This window comes from Scyliorhinus torazame, chromosome 19 (genome assembly GCF_047496885.1).
Source record: "Scyliorhinus torazame isolate Kashiwa2021f chromosome 19, sScyTor2.1, whole genome shotgun sequence".
Taxonomy (NCBI): domain Eukaryota; kingdom Metazoa; phylum Chordata; class Chondrichthyes; order Carcharhiniformes; family Scyliorhinidae; genus Scyliorhinus; species Scyliorhinus torazame.
The window spans coordinates 13,211,259-13,235,378 of NC_092725.1; the positions used below are offsets into that span (position 1 = coordinate 13,211,259).

Genomic DNA, 24,120 nt, shown 5'->3' on the forward strand with positions numbered 1-24,120 from the left:
TGATCTGTGATATAAACCCCGACACTGATTGATCTGAGATATAAACCCCGATACTGATTGATCTGTGATATAAACCCCGATACTGATAGATCTGAGATATAAACCCCGACACTGACTGATCTGTGATATAAACCCCGATACTGATTGAACTGTGATATAAACCCCGACACTGATTGATCTGAGATATAAACCCCGATACTGATTGATCTGTGATATAAACCCCGATACTGATTGATCTGAGATATAAACCCCGACACTGATTGATCTGAGATATAAACCCCGACACTGATTGATCTGTGATATAAACCCCGATACTGATTGATCTGAGATATAAACCCCGACACTGATTGATCTGAGATATAAACCGCGACACTGATTGATCTGTGATATAAACCCCGATACTGATTGATCTGAGATATAAACCCCGACACTGATTGATCTGAGATATAAACCCCGATACTGATTGATCTGAGATATAAACCCCGATACTGATTGATCTGAGATATAAACCCCGACACTGATTGATCTGTGATATAAACCCCGACACTGATTGATCTGAGATATAAACCCCGATACTGATTGATCTGTGATATAAACCCCGACACTGATTGATCTGTGATATAAACCGCGACACTGATTGATCTGTGATATAAACCCCGATACTGATTGATCTGAGATATAAACCCCGACACTGATTGATCTGAGATATAAACCCCGACACTGATTGATCTGTGATATAAACCCCGATACTGATTGATCTGAGATATAAACCCCGATACTGATTGATCTGTGATATAAACCCCGATACTGACTGATCTGAGATATAAACCCCGATACTGATTGATCTGTGATATAAACCCCGATACTGATTGATCTGTGATATAAACCCCGACACTGATTGATCTGAGATATAAACCCCGACACTGATTGATCTGTGATATAAACCCCGATACTGATTAATCTGTGATATAAACCCCGACACTGATTGATCTGAGATATAAACCCCGACACTGATTGATCTGTGATATAAACCCCGACACTGATTGATCTGAGATATAAACCCCGATACTGATTGATCTGTGATATAAACCCCGATACTGATTGATCTGTGATATAAACCCCGATACTGACTGATCTGAGATTTAAACCCCGACACTGATTGATCTGTGATATAAACCCCGACACTGATTGATCTGAGATATAAACCCCGCTACTGATTGATCTGTGATATAAACCCCGATACTGATTGATCTGTGATATAAACCCCGACACTGATTGATCTGAGATATAAACCCCGATACTGATTGATCTGTGATATAAACCCCGATACTGATTGATCTGTGATATAAACCCCGATACTGATTGATCTGTGATATAAACCCCGATACTGACTGATCTGAGATATAAACCCCGACACTGATTGATCTGTGATATAAACCCCGACACTGATTGATCTGAGATATAAACCCCGACACTGATTGATCTGTGATATAAACCCCGACACTGATTGATCTGTGATATAAACCCCGATACTGATTGATCTGTGATATAAACCCCGATACTGATTGATCTGTGATATAAACCCCGACACTGATTGATCTGTGATATAAACCCCGATACTGATTGATCTGTGATATAAACCCCGATACTGATTGATCTGAGATATAAACACCGACACTGATTGATCTGTGATATAAACCCCGATACTGATTGATCTGAGATATAAACCCCGACACTGATTGATCTGAGATATAAACCCCGACACTGATTGATCTGAGATATAAACCCCGATACTGATTGATCTGTGATATAAACCCCGATACTGATTGATCTGTGATATAAACCCCGATACTGATTGATCTGTGATATAAACCCCGATACTGATTGATCTGAGATATAAACACCGACACTGATTGATCTGAGATATAAACCCCGACACTGATTGATCTGAGATATAAACCCCGACACTGATTGATCTGTGATATAAACCCCGACACTGATTGATCTGTGATATAAACCCCGATACTGATTGATCTGAGATATAAACCCCGATACTGATTGATCTGAGATATAAACCCCGATACTGATTGATCTGAGATATAAACCCCGACACTGATTGATCTGTGATATAAACCCCGACACTGATTGATCTGTGATATAAACCCCGATACTGATTGATCTGAGATATAAACCCCGACACTGATTGATCTGTGATATAAACCCCGATACTGATTGATCTGAGATATAAACACCGACACTGATTGATCTGTGATATAAACCCCGACACTGATTGATCTGTGATATAAACCCCGACACTGATTGATCTGTGATATAAACCCCGACACTGATTGATCTGTGATATAAACCCCGACACTGATTGATCTGTGATATAAACCCCGACACTGATTGATCTGTGATATAAACCCCGACACTGATTGATCTGTGATATAAACCCCGACACTGATTGATCTGTGATATAAACCCCGACACTGATTGATCTGTGATATAAACCCCGACACTGATTGATCTGAGATATAAACCCCGATACTGATTGATCTGTGATATAAACCCCGATACTGATAGATCTGAGATATAAACCCCGACACTGACTGATCTGTGATATAAACCCCGATACTGATTGATCTGTGATATAAACCCCGACACTGATTGATCTGAGATATAAACCCCGATACTGATTGATCTGTGATATAAACCCCGATACTGATTGATCTGAGATATAAACCCCGACACTGATTGATCTGAGATATAAACCCCGACACTGATTGATCTGTGATATAAACCCCGATACTGATTGATCTGAGATATAAACCCCGACACTGATTGATCTGAGATATAAACCGCGACACTGATTGATCTGTGATATAAACCCCGATACTGATTGATCTGAGATATAAACCCCGACACTGATTGATCTGAGATATAAACCCCGATACTGATTGATCTGAGATATAAACCCCGATACTGATTGATCTGTGATATAAACCCCGACACTGATTGATCTGTGATATAAACCCCGACACTGATTGATCTGAGATATAAACCCCGATACTGATTGATCTGAGATATAAACCCCGACACTGATTGATCTGTGATATAAACCCCGACACTGATTGATCTGAGATATAAACCCCGATACTGATTGATCTGAGATATAAACCCCGACACTGATTGATCTGTGATATAAACCCCGACACTGATTGATCTGAGATATAAACCCCGACACTGATTGATCTGTGATATAAACCCTGACACTGATTGATCTGAGATATAAACCCCGATACTGATTGATCTGAGATATAAACCCCGACACTGATTGATCTGAGATATAAACCCCGACACTGATTGATCTGAGATATAAACCCCGACACTGATTGATCTGTGATATAAACCCCGACACTGATTGATCTGTGATATAAACCCCGACACTGATTGATCTGAGATATAAACCCCGATACTGATTGATCTGAGATATAAACCCCGATACTGATTGATCTGTGATATAAACCCCGATACTGATTGATCTGTGATATAAACCCCGACACTGATTGATCTGAGATATAAACCCCGATACTGATTGATCTGTGATATAAACCCCGATACTGACTGATCTGAGATATAAACCCCGATACTGATTGATCTGTGATATAAACCCCGACACTGATTGATCTGAGATATAAACCCCGATACTGATTGATCTGTGATATAAACCCCGATACTGACTGATCTGAGATATAAACCCCGATACTGATTGATCTGTGATATAAACCCCGACACTGATTGATCTGAGATATAAACCCCGATACTGATTGATCTGTGATATAAACCCCGACACTGATTGATCTGTGATATAAACCCCGACACTGATTGATCTGTGATATAAACCCCGATACTGATTGATCTGAGATATAAACCCCGACACTGATTGATCTGAGATATAAACCCCGACACTGATTGATCTGTGATATAAACCCCGACACTGATTGATCTGAGATATAAACCCCGACACCGATTGATCTGTGATATAAACCCCGATACTGATTGATCTGAGATATAAACCCCGACACTGATTGATCTGTGATATAAACCCCGATACTGATTGATCTGAGATATAAACCCCGATACTGATTGATCTGAGATATAAACCCCGACACTGATTGATCTGAGATATAAACCCCGACACTGATTGATCTGTGATATAAACCCCGATACTGATTGATCTGAGATATAAACCCCGACACTGATTGATCTGTGATATAAACCCCGACACTGATTGATCTGAGATATAAACCCCGATACTGATTGATCTGAGATATAAACCCCGACACTGATTGATCTGTGATATAAACCCCGACACTGATTGATCTGAGATATAAGCCCCGACACTGATTGATCTGTGATATAAACCCTGACACTGATTGATCTGAGATATAAACCCCGATACTGATTGATCTGAGATATAAACCCCGACACTGATTGATCTGAGATATAAACCCCGACACTGATTGATCTGAGATATAAACCCCGACACTGATTGATCTGTGATATAAACCCCGACACTGATTGATCTGTGATATAAACCCCGACACTGATTGATCTGAGATATAAACCCCGATACTGATTGATCTGAGATATAAACCCCGATACTGATTGATCTGTGATATAAACCCCGATACTGATTGATCTGTGATATAAACCCCGACACTGATTGATCTGAGATATAAACCCCGATACTGATTGATCTGTGATATAAACCCCGATACTGACTGATCTGAGATATAAACCCCGATACTGATTGATCTGTGATATAAACCCCGACACTGATTGATCTGAGATATAAACCCCGATACTGATTGATCTGTGATATAAACCCCGATACTGACTGATCTGAGATATAAACCCCGATACTGATTGATCTGTGATATAAACCCCGACACTGATTGATCTGAGATATAAACCCCGATACTGATTGATCTGTGATATAAACCCCGACACTGATTGATCTGTGATATAAACCCCGACACTGATTGATCTGTGATATAAACCCCGATACTGATTGATCTGAGATATAAACCCCGACACTGATTGATCTGAGATATAAACCCCGACACTGATTGATCTGTGATATAAACCCCGACACTGATTGATCTGAGATATAAACCCCGACACCGATTGATCTGTGATATAAACCCCGATACTGATTGATCTGAGATATAAACCCCGACACTGATTGATCTGTGATATAAACCCCGATACTGATTGATCTGAGATATAAACCCCGATACTGATTGATCTGAGATATAAACCCCGACACTGATTGATCTGAGATATAAACCCCGACACTGATTGATCTGTGATATAAACCCCGATACTGATTGATCTGAGATATAAACCCCGACACTGATTGATCTGTGATATAAACCCCGATACTGATTGATCTGAGATATAAACCCCGATACTGATTGATCTGTGATATAAACCCCGATACTGATTGATCTGTGATATAAACCCCGATACTGATTGATCTCTGATATAAACCCCGATACTGATTGATCTGTGATATAAACCCCGATACTGATTGATCTGAGATATAAACCCCGACACTGATTGATCTGTGATATAAACCCCGATACTGATTGATCTGTGATATAAACCCCGATACTGATTGATCTGTGATATAAACCCCGATACTGATTGATCTGAGATATAATCCCCGATACTGATTGATCTGTGATATAAACCCCGACACTGATTGATCTGTGATATAAACCCCGATACTGATTGATCTGAGATATAAACCCCGACACTGATTGATCTGTGATATAAACCCCGATACTGATTGATCTGTGATATAAACCCCGATACTGATTGATCTGTGATATAAACCCCGACACTGATTGATCTCTGATATAAACCCCGATACTGATTGATCTGTGATATAAACCCCGACACTGATTGATCTGAGATATAAACCCCGACACTGATTGATCTGAGATATAAACCCCGACACTGATTGATCTGTGATATAAACCCCGACACTGAATGATCTGTGATATAAACCCCGACACTGATTGATCTGAGATATAATCCCCGATACTGTTTGATCTGAGATATAAACCCCGACACTGATTGATCTGTGATATAAACCCCGACACTGATTGATCTCTGATATAAACCCCGATACTGATTGATCTGTGATATAAACCCCGACACTGATTGATCTCTGATATAAACCCCGATACTGATTGATCTGAGATATAAACCCCGACACTGATTGATCTCTGATATAAACCCCGATACTGATTGATCTGAGATATAAACCCCGACACTGATTGATCTGTGATATAAACCCCGACACTGATTGATCTGTGATATAAACCCCGACACTGATTGATCTGAGATATAAACCCCGACACTGATTGATCTGAGATATAAACCCCGATACTGATTGATCTGTGATATAAACCCCGACACTGATTGATCTGTGATATAAACCCCGACACTGATTGATCTGAGATATAAACCCCGATACTGATTGATCTGAGATATAAACCCCGACACTGATTGATCTGTGATATAAACCCCGACACTGATTGATCTGAGATATAAACCCCGATACTGATTGATCTGAGATATAAACCCCGACACTGATTGATCTGTGATATAAACCCCGACACTGATTGATCTGAGATATAAACCCCGACACTGATTGATCTGTGATATAAACCCTGACACTGATTGATCTGAGATATAAACCCCGATACTGATTGATCTGAGATATAAACCCCGATACTGATTGATCTGAGATATAAACCCCGATACTGATTGATCTGTGATATAAACCCCGATACTGATTGATCTGTGATATAAACCCCGACACTGATTGATCTGAGATATAAACCCCGATACTGATTGATCTGTGATATAAACCCCGATACTGACTGATCTGAGATATAAACCCCGATACTGATTGATCTGTGATATAAACCCCGACACTGATTGATCTGAGATATAAACCCCGATACTGATTGATCTGTGATATAAACCCCGATACTGACTGATCTGAGATATAAACCCCGATACTGATTGATCTGTGATATAAACCCCGACACTGATTGATCTGAGATATAAACCCCGATACTGATTGATCTGTGATATAAACCCCGACACTGATTGATCTGTGATATAAACCCCGACACTGATTGATCTGTGATATAAACCCCGATACTGATTGATCTGAGATATAAACCCCGACACTGATTGATCTGAGATATAAACCCCGACACTGATTGATCTGTGATATAAACCCCGACACTGATTGATCTGAGATATAAACCCCGACACCGATTGATCTGTGATATAAACCCCGATACTGATTGATCTGAGATATAAACCCCGACACTGATTGATCTGTGATATAAACCCCGATACTGATTGATCTGAGATATAAACCCCGATACTGATTGATCTGAGATATAAACCCCGACACTGATTGATCTGAGATATAAACCCCGACACTGATTGATCTGTGATATAAACCCCGATACTGATTGATCTGAGATATAAACCCCGACACTGATTGATCTGTGATATAAACCCCGATACTGATTGATCTGAGATATAAACCCCGATACTGATTGATCTGTGATATAAACCCCGATACTGATTGATCTGTGATATAAACCCCGATACTGATTGATCTCTGATATAAACCCCGATACTGATTGATCTGTGATATAAACCCCGATACTGATTGATCTGAGATATAAACCCCGACACTGATTGATCTGTGATATAAACCCCGATACTGATTGATCTGTGATATAAACCCCGATACTGATTGATCTGTGATATAAACCCCGATACTGATTGATCTGAGATATAATCCCCGATACTGATTGATCTGTGATATAAACCCCGACACTGATTGATCTGTGATATAAACCCCGATACTGATTGATCTGAGATATAAACCCCGACACTGATTGATCTGTGATATAAACCCCGATACTGATTGATCTGTGATATAAACCCCGATACTGATTGATCTGTAATATAAACCCCGACACTGATTGATCTCTGATATAAACCCCGATACTGATTGATCTGTGATATAAACCCCGACACTGATTGATCTGAGATATAAACCCCGACACTGATTGATCTGAGATATAAACCCCGACACTGATTGATCTGTGATATAAACCCCGACACTGAATGATCTGTGATATAAACCCCGACACTGATTGATCTGAGATATAATCCCCGATACTGTTTGATCTGAGATATAAACCCCGACACTGATTGATCTGTGATATAAACCCCGACACTGATTGATCTCTGATATAAACCCCGATACTGATTGATCTGTGATATAAACCCCGACACTGATTGATCTCTGATATAAACCCCGATACTGATTGATCTGAGATATAAACCCCGACACTGATTGATCTCTGATATAAACCCCGATACTGATTGATCTGAGATATAAACCCCGACACTGATTGATCTGTGATATAAACCCCGACACTGATTGATCTGTGATATAAACCCCGACACTGATTGATCTGAGATATAAACCCCGACACTGATTGATCTGAGATATAAACCCCGATACTGATTGATCTGTGATATAAACCCCGACACTGATTGATCTGTGATATAAACCCCGACACTGATTGATCTGAGATATAAACCCCGATACTGATTGATCTGAGATATAAACCCCGACACTGATTGATCTGTGATATAAACCCCGACACTGATTGATCTGAGATATAAACCCCGATACTGATTGATCTGAGATATAAACCCCGACACTGATTGATCTGTGATATAAACCCCGACACTGATTGATCTGAGATATAAACCCCGACACTGATTGATCTGTGATATAAACCCTGACACTGATTGATCTGAGATATAAACCCCGATACTGATTGATCTGAGATATAAACCCCGACACTGATTGATCTGAGATATTAACCCCGACACTGATTGATCTGAGATATAAACCCCGACACTGATTGATCTGTGATATAAACCCCGACACTGATTGATCTGTGATATAAACCCCGACACTGATTGATCTGAGATATAAACCCCGATACTGATTGATCTGAGATATAAACCCCGATACTGATTGATCTGTGATATAAACCCCGATACTGATTGATCTGTGATATAAACCCCGACACTGATTGATCTGAGATATAAACCCCGATACTGATTGATCTGTGATATAAACCCCGATACTGACTGATCTGAGATATAAACCCCGATACTGATTGATCTGTGATATAAACCCCGACACTGATTGATCTGAGATATAAACCCCGATACTGATTGATCTGTGATATAAACCCCGATACTGACTGATCTGAGATATAAACCCCGATACTGATTGATCTGTGATATAAACCCCGACACTGATTGATCTGAGATATAAACCCCGATACTGATTGATCTGTGATATAAACCCCGACACTGATTGATCTGTGATATAAACCCCGACACTGATTGATCTGAGATATAAACCCCGACACTGATTGATCTGTGATATAAACCCCGATACTGACTGATCTGAGATATAAACCCCGATACTGATTGATCTGTGATATAAACCCCGACACTGATTGATCTCTGATATTAACCCCGACACTGATTGATCTGAGATATAAACCCCGACACTGATTGATCTGTGATATAAACCCCGATACTGACTGATCTGAGATATAAACCCCGATACTGATTGATCTGAGATATAAACCCCGACACTGATTGATCTGAGATATAAACCCCGACACTGATTGATCTGTGATATAAACCCCGATACTGATTGATCTGTGATATAAACCCCGACACTGATTGATCTCTGATATAAACCCCGATACTGATTGATCTGAGATATAAACCCCGACACTGATTGATCTGTGATATAAACCCCGACACTGATTGATCTGAGATATAAACCCCGATACTGATTGATCTGAGATATAAACCCCGATACTGATTGATCTGAGATATAAACACCGACACTGATTGATCTGTGATATAAACCCCGATACTGATTGATCTGAGATATAAACCCCGGCACTGATTGATCTCTGATATAAACCCCGATACTGATTGATCTCTGATATAAACCCCGATACTGATTGATCTGAGATATAAACACCGACACTGATTGATCTGTGATATAAACCCCGATACTGATTGATCTGAGATATAAACCCCGATACTGATTGATCTGTGATATAAACACCGACACTGATTGATCTGTGATATAAACCCCGATACTGATTGATCTGTGATATAAACCCCGATACTGATTGATCTGTGATATAAACCCCGATACTGATTGATCTGAGATATAAACACCGACACTGATTGATCTGTGATATAAACCCCGATACTAATTGATCTGAGATATAAACCCCGACACTGATTGATCTCTGATATAAACCCCGATACTGATTGATCTCTGATATAAACCCCGATACTGATTGATCTGTGATATAAACCCCGACACTGATTGATCTGAGATATAAACCCCGACACTGATTGATCTGAGATATAAACCCCGACACTGATTGATCTGTGATATAAACCCCGATACTGATTGATCTGTGATATAAACCCCGACACTGATTGATCTGTGATATAAACCCCGATACTGATTGATCTGAGATATAAACCCCGACACTGATTGATCTGTGATATAAACCCCGACACTGATTGATCTGTGATATAAACCCCGACACTGATTGATCTGTGATATAAACCCCGACACTGATTGATCTGAGATATAAACCCCGACACTGATTGATCTGTGATATAAACCCCGATACTGATTGATCTGATATAAACCCCGATACTGATTGATCTGTGATATAAACCCCGATACTGATTGATCTGAGATATAAACCCCGACACTGATTGATCTGTGATATAAACCCCGACACTGATTGATCTGTGATATAAACCCCGATACTGATTGATCTGTGATATAAACCCCGATACTGATTGATCTGTGATATAAACCCCGATACTGATTGATCTGAGATATAAACCCCGACACTGATTGATCTGTGATATAAACCCCGATACTGACTGATCTGAGATATAAACCCCGATACTGATTGATCTGTGATATAAACCCCGACACTGATTGATCTGAGATATAAACCCCGATACTGATTGATCTGTGATATAAACCCCGATACTGATTGATCTGTGATATAAACCCCGATACTGATTGATCTGTGATATAAACCCCGATACTGATTGATCTGAGATATAAACCCCGACACTGATTGACTGTGATATAAACCCCGATACTGATTGATCTGTGATATAAACCCCGATACTGATTGATCTGTGATATAAACCCCGATACTGATTGATCTGTGATATAAACCCCGATACTGATTGATCTGTGATATAAACCCCGATACTGATTGATCTGAGATATAAACCCCGACACTGATTGATCTGTGATATAAACCCCGACACTGATTGATCTGAGATATAAACCCCGATACTGATTGATCTGTGATATAAACCCCGACACTGATTGATCTGAGATATAAACCCCGACACTGATTGATCTGTGATATAAACCCCGATACTGACTGATCTGAGATATAAACCCCGATACTGATTGATCTGTGATATAAACCCCGATATTGATTGATCTGTGATATAAACCCCGATACTGATTGATCTGTGATATAAACCCCGACACTGATTGATCTGAGATATAAACCCCGACACTGATTGATCTGTGATATAAACCCCGATACTGATTGATCTGAGATATAAACCCCGACACTGATTGATCTGTGATATAAACCCCGACACTGATTGATCTGAGATATAAACCCCGACACTGATTGATCTGTGATATAAACCCCGATACTGACTGATCTGAGATATAAACCCCGATACTGATTGATCTGTGATATAAACCCCGACACTGATTGATCTGAGATATAAACCCCGATACTGATTGATCTGTGATATAAACCCCGACACTGATTGATCTGTGATATAAACCCCGACACTGATTGATCTGAGATATAAACCCCGACACTGATTGATCTGAGATATAAACCCCGACACTGATTGATCTGTGATATAAACCCCGATACTGACTGATCTGAGATATAAACCCCGATACTGATTGATCTGAGATATAAACCCCGACACTGATTGATCTGTGATATAAACCCCGATACTGATTGATCTGAGATATAAACCCCGACACTGATTGATCTGAGATATAAACCCCGACACTGATTGATCTGAGATATAAACCCCGACACTGATTGATCTGTGATATAAACCCCGATACTGACTGATCTGAGATATAAACCCCGATACTGATTGATCTGTGATATAAACCCCGACACTGATTGATCTCTGATATAAACCCCGATACTGACTGATCTGAGATATAAACCCCGATACTGATTGATCTGTGATATAAACCCCGATACTGACTGATCTGAGATATAAACCCCGATACTGATTGATCTGTGATATAAACCCCGACACTGATTGATCTGAGATATAAACCCCGATACTGATTGATCTGTGATATAAACCCCGATACTGACTGATCTGAGATATAAACCCCGATACTGATTGATCTGTGATATAAACCCCGACACTGATTGATCTCTGATATAAACCCCGATACTGATTGATCTGAGATATAAACCCCGACACTGATTGATCTGTGATATAAACCCCGATACTGATTGATCTGTGATATAAACCCCGACACTGATTGATCTCTGATATAAACCCCGATACTGATTGATCTGAGATATAAACCCCGACACTGATTGATCTGTGATATAAACCCCGACACTGATTGATCTGAGATATAAACCCCGATACTGATTGATCTGAGATATAAACACCGACTCTGATTGATCTGTGATATAAACCCCGATACTGATTGATCTGAGATATAAACCCCGACACTGATTGATCTCTGATATAAACCCCGATACTGATTGATCTCTGATATAAACCCCGATACTGATTGATCTGTGATATAAACCCCGACACTGATTGATCTGAGATATAAACCCCGACACTGATTGATCTGAGATATAAACCCCGACACTGATTGATCTGTGATATAAACCCCGATACTGATTGATCTGTGATATAAACCCCGACACTGATTGATCTGTGATATAAACCCCGACACTGATTGATCTGTGATATAAACCCCGATACTGATTGATCTGAGATATAAACCCCGACACTGATTGATCTGAGATATAAACCCCGACACTGATTGATCTGTGATATAAACCCCGATACTGATTGATCTCTGATATAAACCCCGATACTGATTGATCTGTGATATAAACCCCGACACTGATTGATCTGAGATATAAACCCCGACACTGATTGATCTGTGATATAAACCCCGATACTGATTGATCTGAGATATAAACCCCGACACTGATTGATCTCTGATATAAACCCCGATACTGATTGATCTCTGATATAAACCCCGATACTGATTGATCTGTGATAAAAACCCCGATACTGATTGATCTGAGATATAAACCCCGACACTGATTGATCTGTGATATAAACCCCGATACTGATTGATCTGTGATATAAACCCCGATACTGATTGATCTGTGATATAAACCCCGATACTGATTGATCTGTGATATAAACCCCGATACTGATTGATCTGTGATATAAACCCCGACACTGATTGATCTGAGATATAAACCCCGACACTGATTGATCTGTGATATAAACCCCGATACTGATTGATCTGTGATATAAACCCCGACACTGATTGATCTGAGATATAAACCCCGACACTGATTGATCTGTGATATAAACCCCGATACTGATTGATCTGTGATATAAACCCCGATACTGATTGATCTGTGATATAAACCCCGACACTGATTGATCTGAGATATAAACCCCGACACTGATTGATCTGTGATATAAACCCCGATACTGATTGATCTGTGATATAAACCCCGACACTGATTGATCTGAGATATAAACCCCGACTCTGATTGATCTGTGATATAAACCCCGATACTGATTGATCTGAGATATAAACCCCGACACTGATTGATCTCTGATATAAACCCCGATACTGATTGATCTCTGATATAAACCCCGATACTGATTGATCTGTCATATAAACCCCGATACTGATTGATCTGAGATATAAACCCCGACACTGATTGATCTCTGATATAAACCCCGACACTGATTGATCTGTGATATAAACCCCGATACTGATTGATCTGAGATATAAACCCCGACACTGATTGATCTCTGATATAAACCCCGATACTGATTGATCTCTGATATAAACCCCGATACTGATTGATCTGAGATATAAACCCCGATACTGATTGATCTGAGATATAAACCCCGATACTGATTGATCTGTGATATAAACCCCGATACTGATTGATCTGTGATATAAACCCCGATACTGATTGATCTGTGATATAAACCCCGATACTGATTGATCTGTGATATAAACCCCGATACTGATTGATCTGAGATATAAACCCCGATACTGATTGATCTGTGATATAAACCCCGATACTGATTGATCTGTGATATAAACCCCGACACTGATTGATCTGTGATATAAACCCCGATACTGATTGATCTGTGATATAAACCCCGACACTGATTGATCTGTGATATAAACCCCGATACTGATTGATCTGAGATATAAACCCCGACACTGACTGATCTGTGATATAAACCCCGACACTGATTGATCTCTGATATAAACCCCGATACTGATTGATCTGTGATATAAACCCCGACACTGATTGATCTCTGATATAAACCCCGATACTGATTGATCTGTGATATAAACCCCGACACTGATTGATCTGTGATATAAACCCCGATACTGATTGATCTGTGATATAAACCCCGATACTGATTGATCTGAGATATAAACCCCGACACTGACTGATCTGAGATATAAACCCCGATACTGATTGATCTGAGATATAAACCCCGACACTGACTGATCTGAGATATAAACCCCGATACTGATTGATCTGTGATATAAACCCCGATACTGATTGATCTGAGATATAAACCCCGACACTGACTGATCTGAGATATAAACCCCGACACTGATTGATCTGTGATATAAACCCCGACACTGATTGATCTGAGATATAAACCCCGATACTGATTGATCTGTGATATAAACCCCGACACTGATTGATCTGTGATATAAACCCCGATACTGATTGATCTGTGATATAAACCCCGACACTGACTGATCTGAGATATAAACCCCGACACTGATTGATCTGTGATATAAACCCCGACACTGATTGATCTGTGATATAAACCCCGACACTGATTGATCTGAGATATAAACCCCGACACTGATTGATCTGTGATATAAACCCCGATACTGATTGATCTGAGATATAAACCCCGATACTGATTGATCTGTGATATAAACCCCGACACTGATTGATCTGAGATATAAACCCCGACACTGATTGATCTGTGATATAAACCCCGACATTGATTGATCTGTGATATAAACCCCGATACTGATTGATCTGTGATATAAACCCCGACACTGATTGATCTGAGATATAAACCCCGATACTGATTGATCTGTGATATAAACCCCGACACTGATTGATCTGAGATATAAACCCCGACACTGATTGATCTGTGATATAAACCCCGACACTGATTGATCTGTGATATAAACCCCGATACTGATCGATCTGTGATATAAACCCCGACACTGATTGATCTGAGATATAAACCCCGATACTGATTGATCTGAGATATAAACCCCGACACTGATTGATCTGTGATATAAACCCCGATACTGATTGATCTGAGATATGAACCCCGACACTGACTGATCTGAGATATAAACCCCGACACTGACTGATCTGTGATATAAACCCCGACACTGATTGATCTGAGATATAAACCCCGATACTGATTGATCTGTGATATAAACCCCGACACTGATTGATCTGAGATATAAACCCCGACACTGATTGATCTGTGATATAAACCCCGACACTGACTGATCTGAGATATAAACCCCGACACTGATTGATCTGAGATATAAACCCCGATACTGATTGATCTGAGATATAAACCCCGACACTGACTGATCTGAGATATAAACCCCGACACTGATTGATCTGAGATATAAACCCCGACACTGACTGATCTGAGATATAAACCCCGACACTGATTGATCTGAGATATAAACCCCGACACTGACTGATCTGAGATATAAACCCCGACACTGATTGATCTGTGATATAAACCCCGACACTGATTGATCTGTGATATAAACCCCGACACTGATTGATCTGTGATATAAACCCCGACACTGACTGATCTGAGATATAAACCCCGACACTGATTGATCTGAGATATAAACCCCGATACTGATTGATCTGTGATATAAACCCCGACACTGACTGATCTGAGATATAAACCCCGACACTGATTGATCTGTGATATAAACCCCGATACTGATTGATGTGTGATATAAACCCCGACACTGATTGATCTGAGATATAAACCCCGATACTGATTGATCTGTGATATAAACCCCGATACTGATTGATGTGTGATATAAACCCCGATACTGATTGATCTGTGATATAAACCCCGATACTGATTGATCTGTGATATAAACCCCGATACTGATTGATCTGTGATATAAACCCCGATACTGATTGATCTGTGATATAAACCCCGATACTGATTGATCTGTGATATAAACCCCGATACTGATTGATGTGTGATATAAACCCCGACACTGATTGATCTGTGATATAAACCCCGATACTGATTGATCTGTGATATAAACCCCGATACTGATTGATCTGTGATATAAACCCCGACACTGATTGATCTGAGATATAAACCCCGATACTGATTGATCTGTGATATAAACCCCGATACTGATTGATGTGTGATATAAACCCCGATACTGATTGATCTGTGATATAAAGCCCGATACTGATTGATGTGTGATATAAACCCCGATACTGATTGATCTGTGATATAAACCCCGATACTGATTGATCTGTGATATAAACCCCGATACTGATTGATGTGTGATATAAAACCCGACACTGATTGATCTGAGATATAAACCCCGATACTGATTGATCTGTGATATAAACCCCGACACTGACTGATCTGAGATATAAACCCCGACACTGATTGATCTGTGATATAAACCCCGATACTGATTGATGTGTGATATAAACCCCGACACTGATTGATCTGTGATATAAACCCCGATACTGATTGATGTGTGATATAAACCCCGATACTGATTGATCTGTGATATAAACCCCGATACTGATTGATGTGTGATATAAACCCCGATACTGATTGATCTGTGATATAAACCCCGATACTGATTGATCTGTGATATAAACCCCGATACTGATTGATGTGTGATATAAACCCCGACACTGATTGATCTGAGATATAAACCCCGATACTGATTGATCTGAGATATAAACCCCGATACTGATTGATCTGAGATATAAACCCCGACACTGATTGATCTGTGATATAAACCCCGATACTGATTGATCTGTGATATAAACCCCGATACTGATTGATCTGTGATATAAACTCCGATACTGATTGATCTGTGATATAAACCCCGACACTGATTGATCTGTGATATAAACCCCGATACTGATTGATCTGAGATATAAACCCCGACACTGATTGATCTGTGATATAAACCCCGACACTGATTGATCTGTGATATAAACCCCGACACTGATTGATCTGTGATATAAACCCCGATACTGATTGATCTGAGATATAAACCCCGACACTGATTGATCTGTGATATAAACCCCGACACTGATTGATCTGAGATATAAACCCCGACACTGATTGATCTGTGATATAAACCCCGACACTGATTGATCTGTGATATAAACCCCGATACTGATTGATCTGAGATATAAACCCCGACACTGATTGATCTGTGATATAAACCCCGACACTGATTGATCTGAGATATAAACCCCGACACTGATTGATCTGTGATATAAACCCCGACACTGATTGATCTGTGATATAAACCCCGACACTGATTGATCTGTGATATAAACCCCGACACTGATTGATCTGAGATATAAACCCCGACACTGATTGATCTGTGATATAAACCCCGACACTGATTGATCTGAGATATAAACCCCGACACTGATTGATCTGTGATATAAACCCCGACACTGATTGATCTGTGATATAAACCCCGATACTGATTGATCTGAGATATAAACCCCGATACTGATTGATCTGTGATATAAACCCCGACACTGATGGATCTGAGATATAAACCCCGATACTGATTGATCTCTGATATAAACCCCGACACTGATTGATCTGAGATATAAACCCCGATACTGATTGATCTGTGATATAAACCCCGACACTGATTGATCTGAGATATAAACCCCGACACTGATTGATCTGTGATATAAACCCCGACACTGATTGACCTGTGATATAAACCCCGATACTGATTGATCTCTGATATAAACCCCGACACTGATTGATCTGTGATATAAACCCCGACACTGATTGATCTGAGATATAAACCCCGATACTGATTGATCTGTGATATAAACCCCGACACTGATTGATCTGAGATATAAACCCCGACACTGATTGATCTGTGATATAAACCCCGACACTGATTGACCTGTGATATAAACCCCGATACTGATTGATCTGTGATATAAACCCCGACACTGATTGATCTGTGATATAAACCCCGACACTGATTGATCTGAGATATAAACCCCGACACTGATTGATCTGTGATATAATCCCCGATACTGATTGATCTGAGATATAAACCCCGATACTGATTGATCTGTGATATAAACCCCGATACTGATTGATCTGAGATATAAACCCCGATACTGATTGATCTGTGATATAAACCCCGATACTGATTGATCTGTGATATAAACCCCGACACTGATTGATCTGTGATATAAACCCCGACACTGATTGATCTGTGATATAAACCCCGATACTGATTGATCTGAGATATAAACCCCGATACTGATTGATCTGAGATATAAACCCCGATACTGATTGATCTGAGATATAAACCCCGATACTGATTGATCTGTGATATAAACCCCGATACTGATTGATCTGTGATATAAACCCCGATACTGATTGATCTGAGATATAAACCCCGATACTGATTGATCTGAGATATAAACCCCGATACTGATTGATCTGAGATATAAACCCCGATACTGATTGATCTGTGATATAAACCCCGATACTGATTGATCTGTGATATAAACCCCGACACTGATTGATCTGAGATATAAACCCCGACACTGATTGATCTGTGATATAAACCCCGACACTGATTGATCTGTGATATAAACCCCGACACTGATTGATCTGTGATATAAACCCCGACACTGATTGATCTGTGATATAAACCCCGACACTGATTGATCTGTGATATAAACCCCGATACTGATTGATCTGAGATATAAACCCCGACACTGATTGATCTGAGATATAAACCCCGACACTGATTGATCTGTGATATAAACCCCGATACTGATTGATCTGTGATATAAACCCCGATACTGATTGATCTGAGATATAATCCCCGATACTGATTGATCTGAGATATAAACCCCGACACTGATTGATCTGAGATATAAACCCCGATACTGATTGATCTCTGATACAAACCACGACACTGATTGATCTGTGATATAAACCCCGATACTGATTGACCTGTGATATAAACCCCGATACTGATTGATCTGCGATATAAACCCCGATACTGATTGATCTGCGATATAAACCCCGATACTGATTGATCTGTGATATAAACCCCGACACTGATTGATCTGAGATATAAACCCCGATACTGATTGATCTGTGATATAAACCCCGACACTGATTGATCTGTGATATATACCCCGACACTGATTGATCTGTGATATAAACCCCGATTCTGATTGATCTGAGATATAAACCCCGATACTGATTGATCTGTGATATAAACCCCGACACTGATTGATCTGTGATATAAACCCCGATACTGATTGATCTGTGATATAAACCCCGATACTGATTGATCTGTGATATAAACCCCGATACTGATTGATCTGTGATATATACCCCGACACTGATTGATCTGTGATATAAACCCCGATACTGATTGATCTGTGATATAAACCCCGATACTGATTGATCTGTGATATAAACCCCGACACTGATTGATCTGTGATATAAACCCCGATACTGATTGATCTGCGATATAAACCCCGAAACTGATTGATCTGTGATATAAACCCCGATACTGATTGATCTGTGATATAAACCCCGACACTGATTGATCTGTGATATAAACCCCGATACTGATTGATCTGTGATATAAACCCCGACACTGATTGATCTGTGATATAAACCCCGACACTGATTGATCTGTGATATAAACCCCGATACTGATTGATCTGAGATATAAACCCCGATACTGATTGATCTGTGATATAAACCCCGACACTGATTGATCTGTGATATAAACCCCGATACTGATTGATCTGTGATATAAACCCCGATACTGATTGATCTGTGATATAAACCCCGATACTGATTGATCTGTGATATAAACCCCGATACTGATTGATCTGTGATATAAACCCCGACACTGATTGATCTGTGATATAAACCCCGATACTGATTGATCTGTGATATAAACCCCGACACTGATTGATCTGTGATATAAACCCCGATACTGATTGATCTGAGATATAAACCCCGATACTGATTGATCTGTGATATATACCCCGATACTGATTGATCTGTGATATAAACCCCGATACTGATTGATCTGTGATATAAACCACGACACTGATTGATCTGTGATATAAACCCCGATACTGATTGATCTGTGATATAAACCCCGATACTGATTGATCTGTGATATAAACCCCGATACTGATTGATCTGTGATATAAACCCCGATACTGATTGATCTGTGATATAAACCCCGACACTGATTGATCTGTGATATAAACCCCGATACTGATTGATCTGAGATATAAACCCCGACACTGATTGATCTGTGATATAAACCCCGACACTGATTGATCTGTGATATAAACCCCGATATTGATTGATCTGTGATATAAACCCCGATACTGATTGATCTGTGATATAAACACCGACACTGATTGATCTGTGATATAAACAACGACACTGATTGATCTGCGATATAAACCCCGATACTGATTGATCTGTGATATAAACCCCGACACTGATTGATCTGTGATATAAACCCCGATACTGATTGATCTGTGATATAAACCCCGACACTGATTGATCTGTGATATAAACCCCGACACTGACTGATCTGTGATATTAACCCCGACACTGATTGATCTGTGATATAAACCCCGACACTGATTGATCTGTGATATAAACCCCGACACTGATTGATCTGTGATATAAACCCCGACACTGATTGATCTGTGATATAAACCCCGACACTGATTGATCTGTGATATAAACCCCGACACTGATTGATCTGTGATATAAACCCCGACACTGATTGATCTGTGATATAAACCCCGACACTGATTGATCTGTGATATAAACCCCGACACTGATTGATCTGTGATATAAACCCCGACACTGATTGATCTGTGATATAAACCCCGACACTGATTGATCTGTGATATAAACCCCGACACTGATTGATCTGTGATATAAACCCCGACACTGATTGATCTGTGATATAAACCCCGACACTGATTGATCTGTGATATAAACCCCGATACTGATTGATCTGTGATATAAACCCCGATACTGATTGATCTGTGATATAAACCCCGACACTGATTGATCTGTGATATAAACCCCGACACTGATTGATCTGTGATATAAACCCCGATACTGATTGATCTGAGATATAAACCCCGTCACTGATTGATCTGTGATATAAACCCCGACACTGATTGATCTGTGATATAAACCCCGTCACTGATTGATCTGTGATATAAACCCCGACACTGATTGATCTGTGATATAAACCCCGACACTGATTGATCTGTGATATAAACCCCGACACTGACTGATCTGTGATATTAACCCCGACACTGATTGATCTGTGATATAAACCCCGACACTGATTGATCTGTGATATAAACCCCGATACTGATTGATCTGTGATATAAACCCCGACACTGATTGATCTGTGATATAAACCCCGACACTGATTGATCTGTGATATAAACCCCGATACTGATTGATCTGAGATATAAACCCCGATACTGATTGATCTGTGATATAAACCCCGACACTGATTGATCTGTGATATAAACCCCGATACTGATTGATCTGTGATATAAACCCCGATACTGATTGATCTGTGATATAAACCCCGATACTGATTGATCTGTGATATATACCCCGACACTGATTGATCTGTGATATAAACCCCGATACTGATTGATCTGTGATATAAACCCCGATACTGATTGATCTGAGATATAAACCCCGATACTGATTGATCTGTGATATAAACCCCGACACTGATTGATCTGTGATATAAACCCCGATACTGATTGATCTGTGATATAAACCCCGATACTGATTGATCTGTGATATAAACCCCGATACTGATTGATCTGTGATATAAACCCCGACACTGATTGATCTGAGATATAAACCCCGATACTGATTGATCTGTGATATAAACCCCGATACTGATTGATCTGAGATATAAACCCCGATACTGATTGATCTGTGATATAAACCCCGATACTGATTGATCTGTGATATAAACCCCGACACTGATTGATCTGTGATATAAACCCCGATACTGATTGATCTGTGATATAAACCCCGACACTGATTGATCTGTGATATAAACCCCGATACTGATTGATCTGAGATATAAACCCCGATACTGATTGATCTGTGATATATACCCCGATACTGATTGATCTGTGATATAAACCCCGATACTGATTGATCTGTGATATATACCCCGATACTGATTGATCTGTGATATAAACCCCGATACTGATTGATCTGTGATATAAACCCCGACACTGATTGATCTGTGATATAAACCCCGATACTGATTGATCTGTGATATAAACCCCGATACTGATTGATCTGTGATATAAACCCCGATACTGATTGATCTGTGATATAAACCCCGATACTGATTGATCTGTGATAAAAACCCCGACACTGATTGATCTGTGATATAAACCCCGATACTGATTGATCTGAGATATAAACCCCGACACTGATTGATCTGTGATATAAACCCCGACACTGATTGATCTGTGATATAAACCCCGATATTGATTGATCTGTGATATAAACCCCGATACTGATTGATCTGTGATATAAACACCGACACTGATTGATCTGTGATATAAACACCGACACTGATTGATCTGCGATATAAACCCCGATACTGATTGATCTGTGATATAAACCCCGACACTGATTGATCTGTGATATAAACCCCGATACTGATTGATCTGTGATATAAACCCCGACACTGATTGATCTGTGATATAAACCCCGACACTGACTGATCTGTGATATTAACCCCGACACTGATTGATCTGTGATATAAACCCCGACACTGATTGATCTGTGATATAAACCCCGACACTGATTGATCTGTGATATAAACCCCGACACTGATTGATCTGTGATATAAACCCCGACACTGATTGATCTGTGATATAAACCCCGACACTGATTGATCTGTGATATAAACCCCGACACTGATTGATCTGTGATATAAACGCCGACACTGATTGATCTGTGATATAAACCCCGATACTGATTGATCTGTGATATAAACCCCGACACTGATTGATCTGTGATATAAACCCCGACACTGATTGATCTGTGATATAAACCCCGACACTGATTGATCTGTGATATAAACTCCGACACTGATTGATCTGTGATATAAACCCCGACACTGATTGATCTGTGATATAAACCCCGATA

The 24,120-nt window shown here is 39.8% G+C and overlaps 1 protein-coding gene across 1 annotated transcript in view; it reads right to left on the minus strand.

Moving 5' to 3' along the window:
- Positions 1-24,120, minus strand: part of LOC140396627 (uncharacterized) — a 368,154-nt gene that overhangs the window by 156,447 nt on the left and 187,587 nt on the right. The gene's annotated exons all lie outside the window — the stretch shown is intronic.